Consider the following 8924-nt stretch of genomic DNA (forward strand, 5'->3'; position numbering starts at 1 on the left):
ATTACTGCTGTCATAACTTCATATACAACAGAACGGAAGAGAAAAGATAAAGCACACTTTATGTGAAGAAATGTCTTATAAGCATGACACACACACACATACACACACACACACACACACACAAAACTGGGTGTAATAAAAAAGAGGGTAAACTTGAAACCAAGTTATATTATTCACATTATATTTACATACACATATTATTCTATATATTTTCATATTCATACATAGGAAAATATATTTTCTTGCCTCAAGGGATGCCCAGAACCGACCCCGGATAAGAGGACATTTGAGAAAAAGAAAAGATGATCGATAGACTCGAGTATGTTTTTATACCACAGTTAGAGGACGGCTGATACTCTACAGATGGATTGATCACCAGAACAGAACACACTCCACACCAGATTAACCAGTAAAGCACAGGTCAAAGGTCAATTCAAGACAGATTTATTTGTGTAGTTCTTGTTAGAGCGCACATCGATTCAAAGCAGATTTAGATCTGGACATTACAGAGAAAGAGCACAGAGAACTACATCACACTTTAACGTGAATACCATCATATAAGCACATTTATCATATGAGCACATTTATCATATAAACACATTTATCATATGAGCACATTAATCATATGAGCACATTTATCATATGAGCACATTTATCATATGAGAGCATTTATCATATGAGCACATTTATCATATGAGCACATTAATCATATGAGCACGTTTATCATATGAGCACATTAATCATATGAGCACGTTTATCATATAAGCACGTTTATCATATAAGCACGTTTATCATATGAGCACATTTATCATATGAGCACATTTATCATACGAGCACATTTATCATATGAGCACATTTATCATATGAGCACATTTATCATATGAGAGCATTTATCATATGAGCACATTTATCATATGAGCACATTAATCATATGAGCACGTTTATCATATAAGCACGTTTATCATATGAGCACATTTATCATATGAGCACATTAATCATATGAGCACGTTTATCATATAAGCACGTTTATCATATGAGCACATTTATCATATAAGCACATTTATCATATGAGCACATTTATCATATGAGCACATTTATCATATGAGCACATTTATCATAAGAGCACATTTATCATATGAGCACATTTATCATATAAGCACATTTATCATATGAGCACATTTATCATATAAGCACATTTATCATACAAGCATTTTACATTTACATTTAATCATTTAGCAGACGCTTTTATCCAAAGCGACTTACAAAAAAGGGGAGAGTAATAGAAGCAACGGAACAGACAAGGCCAAAAACCTGTAAGAGCTGTAAGAAATCTCAATTAATTAGCACAATACACAACAATTTTTTTTTTTTTTTTAAAGACAGACATATACAACAAAAACTCACGTCCGCAAAGTGCCGAACACTGGATTTTGATAGCTAAGATAGCTACAACCCATTAGGACTAAGGCTGTTGCCCCAGCTGTTGTCGTTAATGCAGATTCAGTGGCCCAAAGGGTTGGTTTTGTATTCTAGCTAAACGCGCAGCAATAGCCATCTACAACAAAAACTCACGTACGCAATATACAGAACACTGGATTCTGATAGTTATGATAACTATGTAACATACCCGCCTGAAGACACAAATCCGGATGAGAGACGTAGATATGATCCAGGAGTGTGCGCTTTTGGTCGTTGCTGTGGTGATCAGGAAGTGCTATTCTGTATTGGTCAAGTGCAAATGGAAAAGATGTGTCTTAAGATGTTTTTTAAGAATGGCTACAGACTCGGCAGCACGAATTGAGATCGGCAGGTCATTCCACCAGGTGGGAACGGTCCAGGAAAATGTCCGTGAGAGCGATTTCATGCCTCTTTGGGATGGAACCACGAGGCGCCGCTCGCTCGCAGAACGCAAGCTTCTGGAGGGTGTGTAAGTCTGAGCAAGTGAATTTAGGTATATTGGTGCAGAGCCAGAGGTTGTTTTGTAGGCGATAACTAGTGCCTTGAATTTGATGCGAGCAGCCATTGGCAACCAGTGCAGTTTGATGAAGAGAGGCGTAACATGCGCTCTCTTCGGCTCATTAAAGACCACTCTCGCCGCTGCATTCTGGATCAGCTGCAAGGGTTTGATAGTGCATGCTGGAAGCCCAGCCAGAAGAGCATTACAATAATCCAGTCTGGAGAGAACAAGAGCTTGAACCAGGAGTTGTGCAGCCTGTTCTGATAGGAAGGGTCTAATCTTTCTAATGTTGTATAAGGCAAATCTGCAGGACCGGGCTGTTGCAGTAATGTGGTCAGTGAAGTTTAACTGGTCATCAATCACAACTCCAAGGTTTCTTGCTGTCCTTGATGGAGTTATGGTCCATGAACCAAGCTGAATGGAGAAATTTTGATGAAGTGCTGGGTTGGTTGAGAAAACAAGTAATTCTGTCTTTGCAAGATTGAGTTTAAGATGATGCTCTTTCATCCAGTCAGAAATGTCTGTCAGACAGGCAGCGATACGAACACTGACTGTAGGATCATCTGGTTGAAATGAGAAGTAGAGTTGAGTGTCATCAGCATAGCAGTGATAGGAGAAGCCGTGTTTCTGAATGACAGAACCTAATGATGACATGTAGATGGAGAAGAGAAGTGGTCCAAGGACTGAGCCCTGTGGAACCCCAGTAGCTAGATGATGTGACTTAGACACTTCACCTCTCCATGACACCCTGTAGGACCTACCAGAGAGGTAAGACCTGAACCACTGGAGAGCAGATCCTGAGATCCCCGTCCTCTTAAGTGTTGACAGGAGGATCTGGTGGTTAACTGTGTCAAAAGCAGCAGACAGATCCAGCAGAATGAGCACTGAGGATTTGGAAGCTGCTTTTGCCAGTCTCAGTGCCTCAGTTACCGAGAGCAAGGCAGTCTCGGTCGAATGGCCGCTTTTGAAGCCGGATTGGTTGTTGTCTAGGAGGTTGTCCCGTTCAAGAAACATAGAGAGTTGATTGAACACAACTCGCTCAAGGGTCTTTGCAATGAAAGGCAGAAGGGATACCGGTCGGTAGTTTTCTAATTGTGCTGGATTCAGAGAGGGTTTCTTAAGCAGTGGGGTTACCCGAGCCTGCTTAAATGCTGTGGGAAAGGTGCCAGTGTGAAGAGAAGTGTTGACAATGTGAGTGAGTGCAGGAGTGATTGAAGAAGAAATAGCCTGAAGGAGGTGAGTGGGAATAGGATCAAGTGGACAGGTAGTAGGGTGATTGGAAAGGATGAGTTTAGAAATATCTGCCTCGGAGAGTGGAGAGAAGGATGGAAGCGTGTTCGTGTTTGTGGTTGAGATGTGCGTGTCAGTTAGTGATGAGGAGAACTGTTTGCTAATGAGAGCTGTTTTGTTGGTGAAAAATGATGCAAAGTCATCAGCTGTAAGAGTTGATGAAGGAGGGGGAGGAGGTGGACAAAGGAGAGAGGAGAATGTTTTAAAGAGTTGGCGAGAGTCAGAGCAATTGTTGATTTTGTTGTGGTAGTATGTTGTTTTAGCAGTGGAGACATTTGTAGAGAAAGAAGAGAGAAGAGACTGATAAAAGGCAAGGTCAGTATTGTTTTTAGATTTATGCCATTTCCTCTCTGCCGCCCTGAGTCCAGAGCGATGTTCACGGAGAACTTCAGACAGCCAGGGGGCAGATGGGGTGGGGCGGGCTGGTCTGGATGAAAGGGGGCAAAAACTGTCTAAGGAGGATGTTAGAGTGGAGCAAAGAGTGTCGGTAGCACTGTTAGTGTCCAGTGCTGAGAACTGAGCAGGTGGAGGGAGTGAAGATGAAACCATAGTGGATAGGCGAGAGGGAGAGAGTGAGCGTAGATTACGCCGAAAGGTAATCTGTGTAGGAGTACGTTTTGTATCAGGAGTCAGTATGAGGTTAAGAGTGATGAGGAAGTGGTCTGAGGTGTGTAATGGAGTAACTAAAGTGTTGTCCGTGGAGCAGTTGCATGTGTAGACCAGGTCTAATTGGTTACCTGATCTGTGAGTAGCCGTAGTAGATACTAACTTAAAGTCAAATGAAGTCAGTAGAGTGCTGAAGTCTGCAGCTAGGTGTTTATCAAGATGGATGTTGAAGACACCAAGCAGAATCAGTGGAGTGCCATCCTCAGGGAAGCTAGAAAGTAACACATCCAACTCCTCCACAAAGTTACCGAGGTGACCTGGAGGACGATAGACCACTACCACATGGATTTTAACAGGGTGAGTAATAGTGATTGAGTGCGATTCAAATGAATTGGCCGGTAGAGACGGTAATGGATCAAATTTCCAATCATTTGAGATAAGCAAACCAGTACCCCCACCCCTCCCAATAGGCAGAGGAGTGTGTGAAAAAGTATAATTGCTTGAGAGGGCTGCAGGAGTGGAACTGTCCTCTGGTTTGATCCAGGTCTCAGTTAGGGCCATGAGGCTAAGCTGAGAATGAGTCCCAATAGATGAAATAAAGTCTGCTTTGTTTACAGCCGACTGGCAATTCCAGAGACCAATTGGAATAAAGAGTAAAGTAGCAGAGGATGTTAGGATATAGCGCAAATGTATGGGAAGAGTTGAAGTCTTTACACTCGTCGGTCTTGCACTGGGAAGAGTTGAAGTCTTTACACTCGTCGGTCTTGCACTGGGAAGAGTTGAAGTCTTTACACTCGTCGGTCTTCACACAAGGAGGGCTTCACACTGCCGCTTCCGCTGCCGCGGACTATCACGCTATTTATACTCACTTGAGTATCGTTATTGAAAGCAGCTGGGAACGCCCCCAACAAACTCGCTCCCAACGTGGCAATGACCAAACAAATGCTAACTCAACAAATGCTAACTCCCACACACACCGAGAGAATATACCAAAACTAACAATACACACCTCAGCACTACACAGACACACTTATCCAACAACAAATGAACAAACAATCAAATGAGAAAAGTTACAAACACTTACAGAGTAGTTGTCTATCAGTCAATTGAATTGCTCCTCTCTAGCCAAAATGTTTCAAACACACAGGGCTTTTAATACCTCGCTGGCCACGCCCCCAACAAACTCGCTCCCAACGTGGCAATGACCAAACAAATGCTAACTCAACAAATGCTAACTCCCACACACACCGAGAGAATATACCAAAACTAATAATACACACCTCAGCACTACACAGACACACTTATCCAACAACAAATGAACAAACAATCAAATGAGAAAAGTTACAAACACTTACAGAGTAGTTGTCTATCAGTCAATTGAATTGCTCCTCTCTAGCCCTGCAGAATTGCTCTCGAGCACATTTATCATATGAGCACATTTATCATATGAGCACATTTATCATACGAGCACATTTATCATATGAGCACGTTTATCATATGAGCACATTTATCATATGAGCATATTTATCATATGAGCACATTTATCATATAAGCACATTTATCATACGAGCACATTTATCATATAAGCACATTTATCATATGAGCACATTTATCATACAAGCACATTTATCATACGAGCACATTTATCATATGAGCACGTTTATCATATAAGCACATTTATCATATGAGCACATTTATCATACGAGCACATTTATCATATAAGCACATTTATCATACGAGCACATTTATCATACGAGCACATTTATCATATGAGCACATTTATCATATGAGCACGTTTATCATATGAGCATGTTTATCATATGAGCACATTTATCATATGAGCACATTTATCATATAAGCACATTTATCATATGAGCACATTTATCATATGAGCACATTTATCATATAAGCACGTTTATCATATGAGCACGTTTATCATATCAGCACATTTATCATATGAGCACATTTATCATATAAGCACATTTATCATATGAGCACATTTATCATATGAGCACATTTATCAAACGAGCACATTTATCATATAAGCACATTTATCATATAAGCACATTTATCATATGAGCACATTTATCATATAAGCACATTTATCATATGAGCACATTTATCAAACAAGCACATTTATCATATGAGCACATTTATCAAACAAGCACATTTATCATATGAGCACATTTATCAAACAAGCACATTTATCATATGAACACATTTATCATATGAGCACATTTATCAAACAAGCACATTTATCAAACAAGCACATTTATCATAAGAGCACATTTATCATATGAGCACATTTATCATATGAGCACATTTATCATATTAGCACATATGAGCACATTTATCAAACAAGCACATTTATCATACGAGCACATTTATCAAACGAGCACATTTATCATATAAGCACATTTATCATATGAGCACATTTATCATATAAGCACATTTATCATATGAGCACATTTATCAAACAAGCACATTTATCATATGAGCACATTTATCATATGAGAGCATTTATCATATGAGCACATTAATCATATGAGCACATTTATCATACGAGCACATTTATCATATGAGCACGTTTATCATATGAGCACATTTATCATATAAGCACATTTATCATATGAGCACATTTATCAAACAAGCACATTTATCATATAAGCACATTTATCATATGAGCACATTTATCATATGAGCACATTTATCAAACGAGCACATTTATCATATGAGCACATTTATCAAACGAGCACATTTATCAAACGAGCACATTAATCATATGAGCACATTTATCATATGAGCACATTTATCATAAGAGCACATTTATCATATGAGCACATTTATCATACGAGCACATTTATCATACGAGCACATTAATCATATGAGCACATTTATCATATAAGCACATTTATCATAAGAGCACGTTTATCATAAGAGCACATTTATCAAACGAGCACATTTATCATACGAGCACATTTATCATACGAGCACATTTATCATATACGCACATTTATCATACGAGCACGTTAATCATACGAGCACATTTATCATATGAGCACATTTATCATATGAGCACATTTATCAAACGAGCACATTAATCATATGAGCACATTTATCATATGAGCACATTTATCATAAGAGCACATTTATCAAACGAGCACATTTATCATACGAGCACATTTATCATACGAGCACATTTATCATATACGCACATTTATCATAAGAGCACGTTTATCATATGAGCACATTTATCATATGTGCACATTTATCATAAGAGCACGTTTATCATAAGAGCACATTTATCAAACGAGCACATTAATCATATGAGCACATTTATCATATGAGCACATTTATCATATGAGCACATTTATCATAAGAGCACGTTTATCATATGAGCACATTTATCATATGTGCACATTTATCATATGAGCACATTTATCAAACGAGCACGTTAATCATACGAGCACATTTATCATATGAGCACATTCATCAAACGAGCACATTTATCAAACGAGCACATTTATCATACGAGCACATTTATCATACGAGCACATTTATCATATGAGCACATTAATCATACGAGCACATTAATCATACGAGCACATTTATCATACGAGCACATTTATCATATGAGCACATTTATCAAACTAGCACATTTATCATATGAGCACATTTATCATATGAGCACATTTATCATATGAGCACATTAATCATATGAGCACATTAATCATATGAGCACATTTATCATATGAGCACATTTATCATATGAGCACATTAATCATATGAGCTCATTTATCATATGAGCACATTTATCATATGAGCACATTTATCATATGGGCACATTAATCATACGGGCACATTTATCATACGAGCACATTTATCATATGAGCACATTAATCATACGAGCACATTTATCATACGAGCACATTTATCATACGAGCACATTTATCATATGAGCACATTTATCAAACGAGCACATTTATCATATGAGCACATTTATCATATGAGCACATTAATCATATGAGCACATTAATCATATGAGCACATTTATCAAACAAGCACATTTATCAAACGAGCACATTTATCATATGAGCACATTAATCATATGAGCACATTTATCATATGAGCACATTTATCATATGAGCACATTTATCATATGAGCACGTTTATCATATGAGCACGTTTATCATATGAGCACATTTATCATATGAGCACATTTATCATATGAGCACATTAATCATATGAGCACATTTATCATATGAGCACATTTATCATACGAGCACATTTATCATACGAGCACGTTTATCATATGAGCACGTTTATCATATGAGCACGTTTATCATATGAGCACGTTTATCATATGAGCACATTAATCATATGAGCACATTTATCAAACAAGCACATTTATCAAACGAGCACATTTATCATATGAGCACATTAATCATATGAGCACATTTATCATATGAGCACATTTATCATATGAGCACATTTATCATATGAGCACGTTTATCATATGAGCACGTTTATCATATGAGCACATTTATCATATGAGCACATTTATCATATGAGCACGTTTATCATATGAGCACATTTATCAAACGAGCACATTTATCATATGAGCACATTTATCATATGAGCACGTTTATGATATAAGCACATTTATCATATGAGCACATTTATCAAACGAGCACATTTATCATATAAGCACATTTATCATACAAGCACATTTATCATATGAGCACATTTATCATATAAGCACATTTATCATATGAGCACATTTATCAAACAAGCACATTTATCATACGAGCACATTTATCATACGAGCACATTAATCATATGAGCACATTTATCATATGAGCACATTTATCATATGAGCACATTTATCATATGAGCACATTTATCATATGAGCACATTTATCAAACGAGCACATTTATCATATGAGCACATTTATCATATGAGCACATTAATCATATGAGCACATTTATCATATGAGCACATTAATCATATGAGCACATTTATCATATGAGCACATTTATCATATGAGCACATTTATCATATGAGCACGTT

General features: G+C 37.6%; 2 protein-coding genes across 3 annotated transcripts in view; both read right to left on the reverse strand.

Annotated features, from left to right (window-relative positions):
* The window catches only part of LOC137080929 (uncharacterized), a 259912-nt gene that overhangs the window by 154535 nt on the left and 96453 nt on the right, over positions 1-8924 (reverse strand). The window lies entirely within an intron of this gene.
* LOC137073426 (golgin subfamily A member 6-like protein 1) overlaps positions 1-8924 on the reverse strand; it is a 67773-nt gene that overhangs the window by 38337 nt on the left and 20512 nt on the right. The window lies entirely within an intron of this gene.

This window comes from Pseudorasbora parva, chromosome 1 (genome assembly GCF_024679245.1).
Source record: "Pseudorasbora parva isolate DD20220531a chromosome 1, ASM2467924v1, whole genome shotgun sequence".
NCBI lineage: Eukaryota > Metazoa > Chordata > Actinopteri > Cypriniformes > Gobionidae > Pseudorasbora > Pseudorasbora parva.